The sequence below is a fragment of the Rattus norvegicus genome, chromosome 8 (genome assembly GCF_021556685.1).
Source record: "Rattus norvegicus strain SHRSP/BbbUtx chromosome 8, alternate assembly SHRSP_T2T, whole genome shotgun sequence".
In the NCBI taxonomy this organism is placed as follows: Eukaryota; Metazoa; Chordata; class Mammalia; order Rodentia; family Muridae; genus Rattus; species Rattus norvegicus.
Window position 1 is genome coordinate 106,207,266 of NC_141541.1, and position 14,866 is coordinate 106,222,131.

Genomic DNA, 14,866 nt, shown 5'->3' on the forward strand with positions numbered 1-14,866 from the left:
AGCCACTGGGTCCTTCACAGGGGGTTTCTGAGGCTGATGGCAATCACGGGAGCACTGGAGACCCTGACCCCTACCCACTGACTCAATATGTAGGCTGCAAATAGTCCAGTCAGAAGTTTATTTCTAGGAATTGGGGCCCCTCAGTGGGAAGGCCTACATTGTGCTAGAAGCAAGGTAAACAATGAGCAGGAGCATGTTAGACTATCTCTGATGCTAAAGCCACACGGATCCTCCTATCCTTCCGGGGTGTTTTCTAATTCCCAAGGATAAGTTCTTCCCTGGAGGCCCAACAGGTCTCCTCAGATCCCTATTTGAATAAACAAAAGTATTCTTGTCCTGGAAATACCCTTGTCCCACTTCCTTGCTTCCTTGCTTCCTTGCTTTGATGGTGACCTCTATTATACAAGACTTATCCACTCACTCATTCCATTCATCTGTCCATTTGTCTGTCTGTCCATGCATCTATCCAGACATCTACCAGCCATTCATTTAAACTTTGAGTAACTCAACACTGAAAGTCAACGTATTCTTTTCAGTGTCAACCTGTTGTCTATTTCCAGCACCTAAAGCAGATGCCTGGTGTCAAGTGGGCACTCACTAAATGTTTGGAGGTAAATATAGGGATGCCGGGGGACTTGTTCTATAAACAAATGTCCAAGGTGTCTGTTCACTGGAGGAGGTCTGGGGGAGGGGGCGGCAGACAGATGATGTTTGCATGGCAAACAGTCTCAAGCTCTGGAGTGACACAAACATTGCAAGTGAACAGAAATGTCCCCTTCCCTGATTCCACCCCAGAGCATGGGAACTCTGATTGCCAACATCACTACTGTCTTTGATTAAGATAAATTTTCTTTGCATTGCAGGTAAAACATTTCCTGGATTTTGCCTCTTTTTAAGGCATCACAATGTCTTACAATTGCCTATCTTTGAATTGCCTACGTGCTTTATTTAAGGGCTCGAACAGCCTCTGAGGAGGAAAGGGCTCCCTGTTCACCTGAACATCACTGCCCACCCTACCTAACATGCTCAACACAATGCCTGGGTGTTCCTGGCCATTCTCGTTGCCTGTACCATCCATTATTCAGCCCTCTGGCGTTCCAGCAACCGCCTGACGATGCCTTGCGGAACCTTTGCCGTCCCTATTATGTTCTTTTCCTAATAAGAACAACCTGTGTTACACACATTTTTAACTTCAAATTCCTCCTCCCTCATTGTGTGTGTTCAGCAACTTTAGGGCATCCTAGCTACTGTAAGTTATTATATGCTTAGTTAAACTTATTAAATTCTACTTGCCTCCAGTTTTGTTGATTTCTCTTCTGTAATGGAGTCTGGGCCCCTTCACACATATTGTTTACAGTAGGCTTTGTAAACCAGCAAGGATCACAGAACATGAAGTCTCAGCAGAGGGTTACAAATGGGATTGGGGCATTCTGACAAAAAAATGTTCTCAGCATTGTGTTGCAGCTCCAAGCATTCATGGCCCCATGTCCAAGGCTATCCAACTGATTTCCAGAAATAAATCAGGGTATTTTTTTTAATACCAGAGTTTCAGGGAGACCAGTCAGTATCACATGTGGGCAATGATTTTCTCTGGACAGAGTGTTCTGGAAAACTGTCTCACAAGGGTGAGAGGTCAGGAAGAGCATCCTCCTGCCTCTAAGAATGATATTTCTTGATCTCAAGAAATGCTCTTGTGCTTAGAAGAGGCTCTAGAATATTGCTCAGAGCTTGTAAAACTGCAGAAGCCTTGGAAGAACATGCAGGTGAAGCTGCCAGTGTATTTGGCTAGTGTTTGCCACTAAGACCTCCAGGCTCAAGGCCAAAGAAGCTCTGTGCTTGCCCTGTGGGAATGAGCTTGTAGACAGAAAGCAATAACGCCTTTCCCACCGCAGGCCTGGCTCTGTAGAGACAGCTGAAAGTGCTTTCATCATCTAACTGGGCCTTTGGGACCCCATATGTCTTGTTGAAGCCGTGTGGGGAGCTTCTCTCTTCAGAATCCATGGGCCTTTCAGCCAATGCTGTGCAAGGGCCACGTGTGCCATCCAGAGAGCCTAATGCACATCATTCCTCCTAGAAACCATGTGACTGTGGAAATAGACTCAGGGACATGGTTGATGTTCCCATGGCTCATTTTATGGGCCCCAGAAAAGAATTTGACACCAAGGCTGGATCGTTTCCACCTCCTCAGCTTCCCGTTCATGGCTATCAATAGCCACTGAATAGATATTTGCCAAGGTAGTACCGTCTAGCACATGTTGTGCTAGAAGCAGCATTATCGAGGGTTTAGCAAAGCCCCAAATGGTCTGATCTGAAACCAGTCACACTGTGGGAACAGTACTATAACACTGCCACTGCAAGATAGTAAAAGTGCCAAGGAAGGGACAAGGGGCACCAGAGGTGGAGAGGTCAGGGCTCTGTCTTGTTCTGTTCGGTGGCAAGTTTCATAGTACTTCATTCATAGACGCTGTGAAATGACTTCAAAATTAACAAGTGCCAAAGCTTGAAAGAGAGGCAAGTTATTGTAGGCTGAAGAAAAGGTCCAGAGACAGACCATGCACCCTGATGGTCGCTCAGAAATGGTCTAGAGCTTTGGTCCTCAACCTATGGGTTGCATGTGACCTGGGGAGTTGGAGGATGTGTCGAACAACAGGGGTTGCCTAAGACCATCGGGAAACACATTTACATTTTGATTCATAATGATAGCAAAATTACAGTCATGAAGTAGCAGAGAAAATAGTTTTAAGTCTGGGGAGTCACCACAACCTATTAAAGGCTCGAGGCATTAGGAAGGTTGAGAAACATGACCTGGACCCAATATGACTAACTTCCTACAGAGTTTTGAACTGGATCCGGCCAATCTGACCTGCACTCTCTGAGCATTTTCTGAAAAGGCTGTTTTGAGTACTTGCAATAATAAACAGAATGAGCAGTCTGTCTGCGAGGCAGACTGACACACATCAGCCTTCGCTTAGAGGCCTCACATTAACAGGGGTCGGACTTGTCTCCACCCTTCAGAATTTTACCTGTCATCAGAAACACTGATGGAAGTCAGTTCTCAGCAACTCTTGTTGACAAAACCCAGTCTCCTAATCTTTGGTTTGACAGAGCCTGTTGCCTTTCATGTGATTTGGGAGCTTACTAGTATGTGTCTCTCACAGACTTAGCCAGAAAGAAGATCTTGAAACCTTGAAAGCGTTTGTTAATTTTATCTGGCTGGAGCACTGGGGAGCACGTTCAGCTCCAAGAGCTGTCTATTAAGCTGTCAGTCATGATAGCATTCGCCTTTGCAGTGTTTGGTATCTACCAAGCGGAAGCTGACAGACAGCACAAAGGCCTTTTGTGAGGTAGACAACATACAACATGCTAATTAGCATGGCAAACCCCGTATGCCCTCCCCTATTAGGAAAGCTGTAATCATAACATGTCTTTCCATTCTTTTCTTTCCAAAGCTTCAGTTAAGAGTGCTGCTGTCGGATGATCCTACCTTTCTGCGCAAATGATCAGGTTCCTGACCAGACTCCAAACTGCATGCGAATGGGCCCAGAAGCACTCTCTGAGGCTGACAGTGCAGGGCGATGACTAAATTCCTACGTCAACGTGACTGGACTAGAGGAATCCTTAGATAGCCGTCCAACTGTCTTTACTGAGCATGTATATGAGGGTGTTTCCAGAGTCAACGAGCTATTGAATCATAAGGCTCAAACTTTCAACCTCATGCACAGGCATCATTCGACCTGTTGAGGGCCTCTCAGAACAAAAAGGCAGAGAGGCAAATTCATTCAGTTTGAGATGCCATAGTTATCCTCATCTGCCTTCAGACACTGGCACTTCTTAAGAGAAGTGGGACTCAGTCTGGGGTGGACATCATCATGTGCACACACAGGCATGTGTCCACTCCTCACACTCGAGAGTTGCTGTGATTCACACCATCAGCCACCCACGTCTCAGACTGTTGGCCTAGGCTGGTTTACACCACTAGCTTTTCCGTGTTCCCCAGCTTCATGAAAATAGTTTACAACAGTGGTTCTCAACCTGTGGGCCACGACCCCTCTAGGTGTTGCATATCAAATATTTACATTAGGAATTATAGCAGTAGGGAAATTACAGTCATGGAGTAGTAATGAAATAAATATCATGGTTAGAGGTCACCACAATATGAGGAATTGTATTAGAGTGTAGCAGCATTTGGAAGGTTGAAAACCACTGGTTTATTATAAGATGGGAGTCTTAGCTCTCCGTGGTGGTATGGTCCACTGTGGGGAGACACTGATGACTGTGTGATTTAACCCAATGTATATCCATATGTATAAATTATCAGGACATGCAGATATCCCGTTGGTTCTTTCTCAGGAGAACACTGACTAGCACAAGGAGGGTAAGAAGGAGCAGCATGAGCTGAGGGGCCCCGGGAAACACTCTTCATTCAGCTTGCAGGAGGACTCCATCAGGTTTAAACAGGGGACTTTTAACCACTGTAGTACAAGAGGAGAAAAGGCGGTTCCACAAGAGTTGGGCCGGCCTGGCAGAAATACCTATGTTCATACACGTGGTGATTACATACATTCCTTGTGGTGATTATAGTCATTACAGCAGCTGCTGCTGCTTCAGGTTTGCATTCTGCAGGGCTGCTGTGCTGGATGCTTTACACACGCTTTGTTACCATAGCAGCTTAGCATCCCGCTGTGGTGAGGCACTGTCCTCTCTACCAGGCAGATGAGAAAAGCTCAATGCTCACTGAGAGCAGACTTGGTGTGTGGTTTAATCTCGGTCACCCGACTGGAGTAGGACTGACCTAGGAGGCAACTATCTGGGTGTGTCTCTGAGACAGGATGAACTGAAGAGAGAAGTCCAGAAAATACCCATTCTGGACACGGGCAGCAAAATTTCACTCGTGGAGTCAGATCCCAGACCCAATAAAAAGGAACAGGGAGAAATGAATGAGCTGAGTACCAGAAGTTATGTCTTTCTGCCTCCTGAACTGGAGACAGCATGTGAGTCCCTGCCTCACAACCTCAGCCTGGTGCCTCTCCTAGCAAGATGGATATGCATCATTTTAGACCTTGAGGCAAGTAACCCCTTTGATGGGTAGGTCACTTCAGAAGAGCATTTTGTCAGAACCACCAGAGAAGCAACTAGATAGAGTTGGTGTATAGTAGAGATGCTGTCCCACACAGATTCATTCTCTGCTGCTTAAATGTGCAGAATGTAAAGTTGTCCACACTACTCCAGTGCCCTGTCACGTGGACCCTCATTGCTAACTTCCCACCAGGTGGGAAGAATAGGTACTATTATTCCCATTTTACAGATGGGAAAATCGAGTCTCACTGAAATAAAGTGCTTTCACATCATGACATGCTAGGATCTAGGTGCTACTTTCTATCCCTCAGAGCTTTTCTGCAGATCCCAAGGGCCCAACAGCTTAGGGTTATTAACGTTTGATTAGAAATGCTAAGATAAAGCCATTTGGATGATTCTCAACATAATTTGAAAACAATAAGAAGATGTGTCACAAGAAGTCATGTGTGCAATAGGGTAGTTTGTAACATTTGTTGCAATTTATGTAAATAGAATGTCAGGGTCATTGGCAACGGCTTTAAGTTTAGGTAGCTGTGGGCACAGCTATGTTCTGTTTTTCAGTATTGTGCAAGGACATTCTGCCCCCTCACCCCTGAGGAGAGCCTTCCTACTACAAAACCCATCCATCTTGGGCAGCTGAAAGAGTTCTATGTTCCTCTAGGACTGATCTAGGGTGGAGAATCCTTTAACAAGTGGCCCTTTTGCACCCAAGTGCCTCCTCCTCCCTAGAACATTCAGTGGGGCTTTTTGGAGTAGGTGTGGCCTTCTTGGTTCCAGGAAGTGTGTCACTGTGGGGGAGGGCTTTATGGTCTCTTATGCTCTTGCTCTGATCAGTGTCTAGTCCAGTCAATTCTTGGCTGCCCTAGGATCAAGATGTCAAACTCTTGACTCCTCCAGCACCAAGTCTGCCTACACATTGCCATGCCTCCTGCCATGATGAAAATGGATGAAACCTCTGAATCTGTAAGACACTCCCAATTAAATGTTTTCTTCTATAAGGATTGCCTTGGTCATGGTGTCTCTTCATAGCAACAAAACCTCAACTAAGATAGGCAGTGATTTCCATCAGTTTCAAGGATATTAACAATGAAACTGTGAGCCCTACCCTCAGGCCACACTAAAGAAACAAGGGAAGCCAAGTTAGGGCATACAGACACCTCAGAACCAGGTTACAGAAACCCCTAACCTACTTAGTTCTCTATGCAAATGACAAAGGACAAAATTAACCTAACAAATGTGCAACAGAGACCAGAAGAATGAAGGCACGTATCCAAATGGTCAGGCTATGGAAGCTTTGTCTCATTTTATTCCAAAGGAGTATTCTCGTTCATTTTCTCTCCCTTCCTTCCCGCCCTCAGTTTCCCCCTCATCCCCTCTCCTTCCACTTCAGGGAAGTTAGAAACCTACTCAAGACAAGACCAGTTGTAGGGTCAGCATAGCTCCTTGAAGCAATGGAACTTCCCCCAGGCAGGAAGCAAAAGCCCTTGGCTACCATGAGCTCTGCAGTATGTAAACAGATGCTGGCTGGCTTCTCCTTCTCTGGCGGTGAGAACAGAGCAAAGACTATGAACACCCGGTCACATGCCAAGCAGAGACATGCTGTGTGTTGTGTGCTGTGTGCTGCCTACTCAATTGGTCTGGGCAGGGCCAGAGGCTGAGGCTCTGGCAGATGAAGCTGCTGGAGCTGACTGGTTCTACGCCTGGGACTGTACAAGCCTGCTCTCCATCAATCAACTCGGGAGGTTAGCGGGGGACTCTGCCAGTGGCTGATCCCTGGGCTGGCCAATGTTCTCTTACTCTTTGCTATTTTTGTCATTGTTCCCTTAGACAAGCTGGCGTCCCAGAAATTCAACTGAAGTGAGGCAGATATAGCTGTAGCCACGCCTTTCTCTAATAGCCATGCTAAGCCTATCTATTCGTTTGTCAGTCACCTTCCCTTCCCTTCCTCAGGGTCACCTCTATGTGGTCCTAGCCCTATTCAATTCGGCTGATGACAAACTTGAGTTTAGGTAGTTGTGGACACAGCCAATCTGTCTGTTATCAAGGCAAAAGGAAGAGCCTGATGCCCCTGAGATATGAGAGTGTGTCACCCTGGGAGGATTCAGACACCAGAGAGCTGACAATAAATAGGACTAGAGATTTCCTTTCAGGCTGCCTAAAGACACCACAACTGAGACAGCGTAGAAGCTCTAACCCTGGCCATCAAGGTCTACTTCATCCAAAACTTTGAGCCTCAAAGTCAATAGCTACTCCCACTCTGACTGAGTCCAAAGGTATTCTCCGGGTGGAGCACCTGGTCCCTGGTCCTGAGAATGCACGGGAAGAACAAGATCTTATTATTGTGATACAAACCTGGACATTTCTCTGAGTTCCCGCCTTGATGGAGGTAACAAAAGAGGTTGGGAATGAGTCAGGAAAGAGCCACGTGCCAGTCAGTGGTGCCAGAGATACAACCGAGAACAGGGCAGGAAGCTAACACTGACCTTTCAGATAGCAGTTGATTAACAGGACTATGTTTTAGAACAAGACCTTCCTGAGTTCAAAGTCTGACTATGCTACCTAGCAGGCAAATTTAGCAGAAGACTAGACCAGAACAATGAGCTACTTTTCTGAGTTCTCTGGAGTGGCAATGTAAGTTTTAGATATTAGAGGTAATAGGAGGGAAATAGTTAAAGGCCCTAGATTGGTGTAGAAAGTTGGTTCTCTAAGTATGGTCTCTGGACTGTCAGCAGCAGCAGCAGCAGCAGCAGCAGCAGCAGCAGCAGCAACAACAACAGCAACAGCAGCAGCAACAACAACAACAACAACAGTAGCAGCAGTAGCACCATCATCACCAGCAGCAGCAGCGCCATCATCACCAGCAGCAGCAGCAGCAGCAGCAGCAGCAGCAGCAGCATCATTGTCAGGAGCATCAGCATCTTTGGGAAACTTGGTAGAATAGCAGATTTCTGGCCCGACCTCCAATTTATTGAACCCAAACACCTGAGGATAGTCCGGAGATGCATTTTAACAAGCACCATGGGCAATATCGATGTACATGTCACCGAGAACCTCACTAAATGAGAGCGGACACTTAGCAAATGCCAGTATCCCCACCACCCAGCCAGAGACGAAGGGTGACCTTCTGTGCTGGGTTTCAGATAGAGCTGAAATAAGGACATGGCCAGTAGCCAGACCAGTCATGTCATAACCATGATCATTTAGGACAGGTCACTGGCAAAGGAGGAGATTGTGATGCCACTGACTTAAGCATGAGCCAAGAGCACGTCCAATTCAATCTAGCCCAATAACAATTTGAGCAGTTGCTATTAAACAGTGTGATGAACTTGCCCTAAAAGCAACTACTGTCTACACATGGATAGAGTCAGAGCTAGTTAAATATGGACTGCAACATATATTTCTTTAGGACTGTTGCCCTCCAGAGTAGTGGTTTTCAACCATGGCTGCACATTAAAACTACCTTGGGAGCTTTGAAAACCACAGACACCCAGGTTGCCCCCTAGACAAATCACAAGCCTATGCATGTGGAGGCAGTAAGACGTAGGCATCAATAGTCATTAATACTCCCAGTGCGACTCTAATGTGCAGTGTGGGGCTTTGCACCATGGAGTCAGGAGCACTGGCCTGCCATGCTGGGAGCCTCCAGCAGACAAGTCAGAGCCTAGCCGGTTCATGGTATCCATCCATATCCCTCTGGCCTCAGGCCTAGGCTTTCTCATTGCACAGGAAGAAAAGCTGCTCAAACAGAAAGTCACTCAGACTCCACAGAAATCTTAGAGAAAGAAAGGGCAAATATTTGACTCCAGTATTGTGGACTGAAAAAAATAGCACCACTTCTTGTGATCCGAAGAGGCAGCTTGCCTGGGTTGGAGGGTATTCAGGGACTGAGCTAAGACTTGATTTCCTGGCTTAGGATCTCTACAATGGACTCCCCTTTCTACGTCCCCTGACTTTCCACCCTCTGAGTGCAATGTTTCCAATGTGCCGTACACTGAGTACCTACTGGGCAGCCAGCACTCACCATCATATAGTCATTGCATTGCTATGAGGTAAGAACACCACACTCTACCAACAGAATGCACAGGTGCAGAGAAACACTCCATATCCATGCATCTCAATTGTAACTGACCCAGCCAGCAGTGAACCCAAGTCTTTCAGTTCTAAGTACAGTGCTCTGTCCATGATACCTCAGTGCCATTGCTGGAAACTAACCACGGCAAAATACCAACACAGCCTCTTAATATTGACCCATCACAATAAAGTAAATGGAAGCCAGAAAGAGGCTTACCCTTTTTGACTCTCTCAGAACTATTTTATAAGGTCTGACCCAGCCGAGAGAAGAGGAGGTTCTTAAAAGCCATGTTGACCTTAGTCAGGGGGAGAATAACTCTGGAGTGGGAAATGGTTCAAGGAAAGCCTGTCAGAGGAAGGCTTTACAGTTTCATGGCTCTTCTGAAACAAGGAGTGGTAATGTTTTCCAGTTCTTGGTGAATTTGCTTTTAGGTTGGAGGTTCCCACTGATGTGTCCATAACCTACTTGGTGTTACTCAGCCTTGATCTCCACACGCCTCCTTTGCAGTGCCACCCAAGGGTGCCTACAATGAATCCCCCTTGGTGAAATCTGATGCAGGACCGAGGTGTTTCTCTGATCTTTGGCTTGATGTATGGATCGAGCACAGAAAAATATTTCGTGAGGAATAGTCTTAAAAGTACAGTAAAGGTTAATTTCCTCTTTTTGACTTGTCCTTGTTTCTGATTGCAAGATGCATTGTCCTTTTTCTAAGCACATGGATCTCAAGAGAACTCTGCAGTCTGTGGTTTGGAGTAGTTATGAATATCCAATCTGCAGCCTAAGGTATACCAGGCCATTAGACCTTGTTCCTATGGAGACATCACAGTTCTCTGAAATTTAAGCAACGGTAAATAATTTAGAGGAAAGAGTTTTTCAGTCCAAGGGACTCTGTGATTGTTAGTCCTCATTGTCAATCCAGTGAGACTGAGCAATGAGTAGACAGGATACAGAAACACCCCTGGATGTGTCTGTAAGAATTCATCCAGGGAAAACTAGCATGTGGGCCATGTGGACCGATGGATGAAGACCAGCCTTGAGGGTAACACCACACTACGCTGGGGTCCTGGACGAAACAAGGCAGAAAAAGGCAGCTAGTGAGGGCAGGATGAAGTTTCCAGCTATTCGTTTCCTGGCCACCATCCAATGACATGCTCTGTTTTATCGTTCTCTCTCCTGGATGTTCTTTCTGGCTTACCATAGCCTAAAGCCAATTGTGCCATTTGATTATGAACTGAAACTTCTAAAAGCACAGGAGGGAATAATTCCTCTCCCCTCTGATTTGTTTATCTGTGATTTTGTCACTTCAGTGGAAGTCTGAGCAACACAGTGCTGTGGTTTGAATGTGAAATGTCCCCATAGGTGCTTGTGTGTAAACAAGGTAGTTTCTAATGTCAAGAATGTAGAGTCAGCAGGGGATCATGGCTCATACCTGTAGTTCCATCATTTAGGGGGCTTGGTCTATTTAGCAAGTTTCAGGCCATCAGGAGAAGGGGTGGGGGTGGGGCACTTGACATAGTGCTGGCCTGCCTCAAAAACAGAACAAAATGAAACGAAACGCAAACAAGCAAAAAACCCCAATAAGATTATAGTCTAGCGAAAAGCATGTCCAACCCAGGGATATGCCATGTTGGGGCTAAACTGTGGAAAAGGAAAAGGAAAAGGAAAAGGAAAAGAATGATTATTCCAGAAGAAAAGGGTTGAAAGTAATCTATGATCCTCGAAGGCCTCATGCAAGATGTCAGCCTTGAGCTCTCCTCAGAAGAATGCTCTAGAAGGATGTAGGTTGGGAGGCTGAGGCTGATGTGAACAAGTATGTGGGATTTGATGTCTATAAAAGTCCTCAGCTCCTTTCCTACAGCTGTGTAGCACTTCTCTTCAATGCTTCTCAGGCTGTGACAGGCGGGAGATCTCTCTTTGCCCCTGATTACAGAGATGTCTCTCATCAATAGATTTCTGCTCATAATAAATCATCTTACTGCCATTACCAGGCCCAGATCATGTCATGTGGTCGGTATGTGCTCATTAATAAAGATAAATAAATAGTTCAACCTATAATGCAGTCTAGAGACAGCAGGCTAAGTTTACGGAAAAAAAATAAGCAGAGTTTCAAATAATCTCACACTTCAGCCATTTCATTTACAAACTGACTTAAGCTATCTCTTTAATGATCTGCCACATTTTCTGCGACCCATAACTCACATTCTACTTCTGAAATTAAATCCAGCTATTCCTATTTCATTCATCCACAGCACTCTTCCTCAAAATCCAGGGTAAGACTAGCTGGCACTCACTTTCAACTTGTCAGTTCTTACAACCCTTCATGGAGGCTGGGCACCACATTATTAATCATTGAAGGAGCCAAGACTATGAGAGGAGAGTTGATTTTTCTAAAATCCAATAGACAATAAATAAATAAATCTAATTAAGATTCTGACTCCTGGCTCTTTCATTTCAAACCTGAATTCTTTATTCTTCATTTTTAAGATTTGCCTTATGTGTATGAGTATTTTGCCTTCTTATATGTAAGTGTACCACACACATATGCAGTGTGCTGGCAGTGGCTAGAAGACAGCATAGTTTCCCCAGGAACAAAACTTATAGAAAGTTATAAATAGTCACATGGAAAAAAATAAAAAAGAAAAACAAGGGGTTGGGGATTTAGCTCAGTGGTAGAGCGCTTGCCTAGCAAACGCAAGGCCCTGGGTTCGGTCCTCAGCTCCGGAAAAAAAAATAGTCACCTGGGTGCTGAGAATTGAACTCATGTTCTCTGGGAGGGCAGCCACTGTTCTTAATCACTGAATCATCTCTCCAGCCCCCAAACTGGTGTTCTTCACAGCGCTATCATTCAAGCTTCTACTTGGATAAAAGTCAAGGACCCAAACCCAATAACAGCAGTAATGAGTAGAATTCAGTGCTGCATGCTAGCTTTCTTCATCTACACATGGTCGATAAACACCACTCTTCCCTCTTTACAGTGAACCTTCAAGTTCAGAGAGCTTAAGTCACTTTCTCTGGGACACAGATGTAGAGTTACTTTTGCATAATTCCAGAACTTGTCTGCTTAGTAGTTTCACCTTAGTGCTGACTTATAAAACAGCAAGAATCAAGAGAGGAAGTTCTTACTGTCAAGTGCTTCCAAGATTACACCAAGGCAGGGTGACTTGTGATGACAGGAGCACATCATCTCGAGCTATGCCTATCACTGTGTCTATAGATTCTGTATATGCTTTTAATTGTTAGAGCTCCATATATTCTTTTAATTATTGGAGCACTACCAACTACCAAATCATTTCAGGACAGTGGGTTGATAGAGCTAATCGGATTCACTCTATTTAGTAAGCACCGGAGGAACTGCTCTTTAAGAAGGAAAATGGCCTACCTTCTGCCTTCCAGGAACTAAAACCTATTAAGTCCAAAATAAATAATGATTAACTCATATATGCACAATAAAATATGATCGTATTCCACCTCTCAATTCCTCACTTCAAATCTCCCTGGACCTCTCCAACCTGCCCCCCCCCCACCAACATCATGTCCTCTGTTTTTATTATAAATAACTCATTAAGTGCAGCTAGTGATACTGTTTATGTACATGAGTATAGAACAATGCACTAGAGTATGGAAAGACTACCAGTTTCCACACCCTCAAAGATGAATGATTCTCCTTCCATCAGCCGCTTCCAACTGATGTACCTCCTCACTTGACCTTGTATGGGTCTTGGATGGGTAAGCACAGATGCTATGAGTTCCTGTGCACAACAGCAATGTCCAGAGTACAGCATTTCATAGCACTCCTTTCTATCCTCTAGGTCGTCAATTCTTTCTCCCCATTCCCAAGCTCTCCCCTGAGCCTTATAAAGGGTGGTAGGAATAGAGATGTCCTGTGAGCATTCACCTTTGCTTACTTTCAGCACGGTGAACAGCAACAAGTCTGTTTTAACATCTACTCATTGCAAGAGGCCTCTCTAACCAAGTCTAGAATCAGGATAAATATTTAGATTAAAAACATGCATATTTAGAAGGTAGTTGACAATGTGACTATTTAAAAAAAAAACCATTATCAGTAGGTTCTGTCACAGGGCCTGTGACTTCTCTAAACATGATTTTAAAGTTCTGTCCTGTGTAATAGGCCTCAAATCTAATGGAGAGAACAGCTGGCCATGTATTAGTCTTTCCACTTCTGTATTAGTGGGTAACTCTTGCTTAGCTGGTCTGTGCTGTATGCATACAGTTCTGCATACACCTATTGATGCCTTTTCTCAAGGCACGCACACACCTTCTAGCAGTGTGAAAGAGAGCAGTAGGGATAGAGTTTCATTGTCAGTTCAAGGTTGATTTCTTTATGTCCTGCAAAGTGTATGTCTTCATTGATGAGTCTCACCATCTAGTTGTGGTGGCCCATCAAGAGTAATGGAGATAGCCTGTATGTTTGGCTGCCTCTTCGGCCTCTGTGACAATAACTCATAAGAAGGTAACCCAAACCTTTCTTGAAGTCATTTTTGTTCACAAAGTAAACCATATCCTGGGGCAAAGGATGCCATATGTTCCTCATTCTTAAGTGATCTTGTATTCACTTGGCAACCTTCTTTTAACAAAGCAACTTAGAACATTATTCATCAACTATTATGGAAGGGGTCACTGCATGCATCCTGATGAATATGGTCAGGGATGATGGATTAGGAGAATGACAGCTCATGTATCTCTGGAACTGGCAGCTGCTTTCCATCCTTCCCTCTTCCTCCAGCCCAGCTCCACACTGATGAACAGCATTGCATGCAGCACTGCTTCATGGCTTCTGCCATACTGAAAAAACCTACAACAGTGAGGCTGCTTAGCAAACGTCAACCACTCTTCCCCTAAGATACTGGTCAAACGATCATCCCATATGTTCAAAAAGACCCCATTAAACACCCAAGTTTTCCCAGCTTTGGCACAGGATAAGTGTCTATGGAAACGTTATTTATGGGATACGACTCTGTGTCATTTGCATGGGCCCATGAGTCCCACACATGGTTGATCCTTTCAAGAAACCAGTTGGGTAGGGCAGAGTCTGGAGACCAGTCCTCACTTAGAAGGAACTGCTCTGTGATGCCAGCTAAAGAACAAAGTCAGCCAAGCAAGAGATAGACAGACTCAGGCAGACAGGTCTGTGCCACCGCAGCAGAAAGACCTCCCCTGTGTCGAGAAGGGAAATATTCAGTTGAGTTCAAAACATAAGCACATAAGTAAGAAGGCATAAAATAAGTAAGAAGGTATAAAATCATCTTTAGTGCTTACCTGATATTATAATCAGAACTTAAGAGGCGGGAATCCAGAAGAGGTAAAGTCATATGCTACAGCCCCCAATGTTACAGATCTGGGACTCCAAACCAGATGAGATTAGCTCCAACAGCACGTCAGTTGCTCATATCTCTAACAGTGACCTGTTAGCCAATGGTTAGGAGTAGGAAGCATGAGGTACCTCATGTGAGTTCTGCCATGTCCAGGTCTAAATTGTTGCCAGACATGTTCTAATGCCTATCCAAAGGGCTGCCGTTATTCTATTAATGGCTGACACCACTTTCCCCACTTACGGAGAGACCGTGCCATTTTTTCCTGTCCTTCATGAAATACCTCGGATGGTGTGTCTTAGTGTTGCCTTCTGAGTTGTCCTAGCAGAAGTCTAATGTAGTTGGCCTCCTATACTATAATCTATAAATATTTTTAGACCTAGCAATG

The 14,866-nt window shown here is 44.9% G+C and overlaps 1 protein-coding gene across 1 annotated transcript in view; it reads right to left on the reverse strand.

Annotated features, from left to right (window-relative positions):
- Clstn2 (calsyntenin 2) overlaps window positions 1–14,866 on the reverse strand; it is a 609,459-nt gene that overhangs the window by 387,901 nt on the left and 206,692 nt on the right.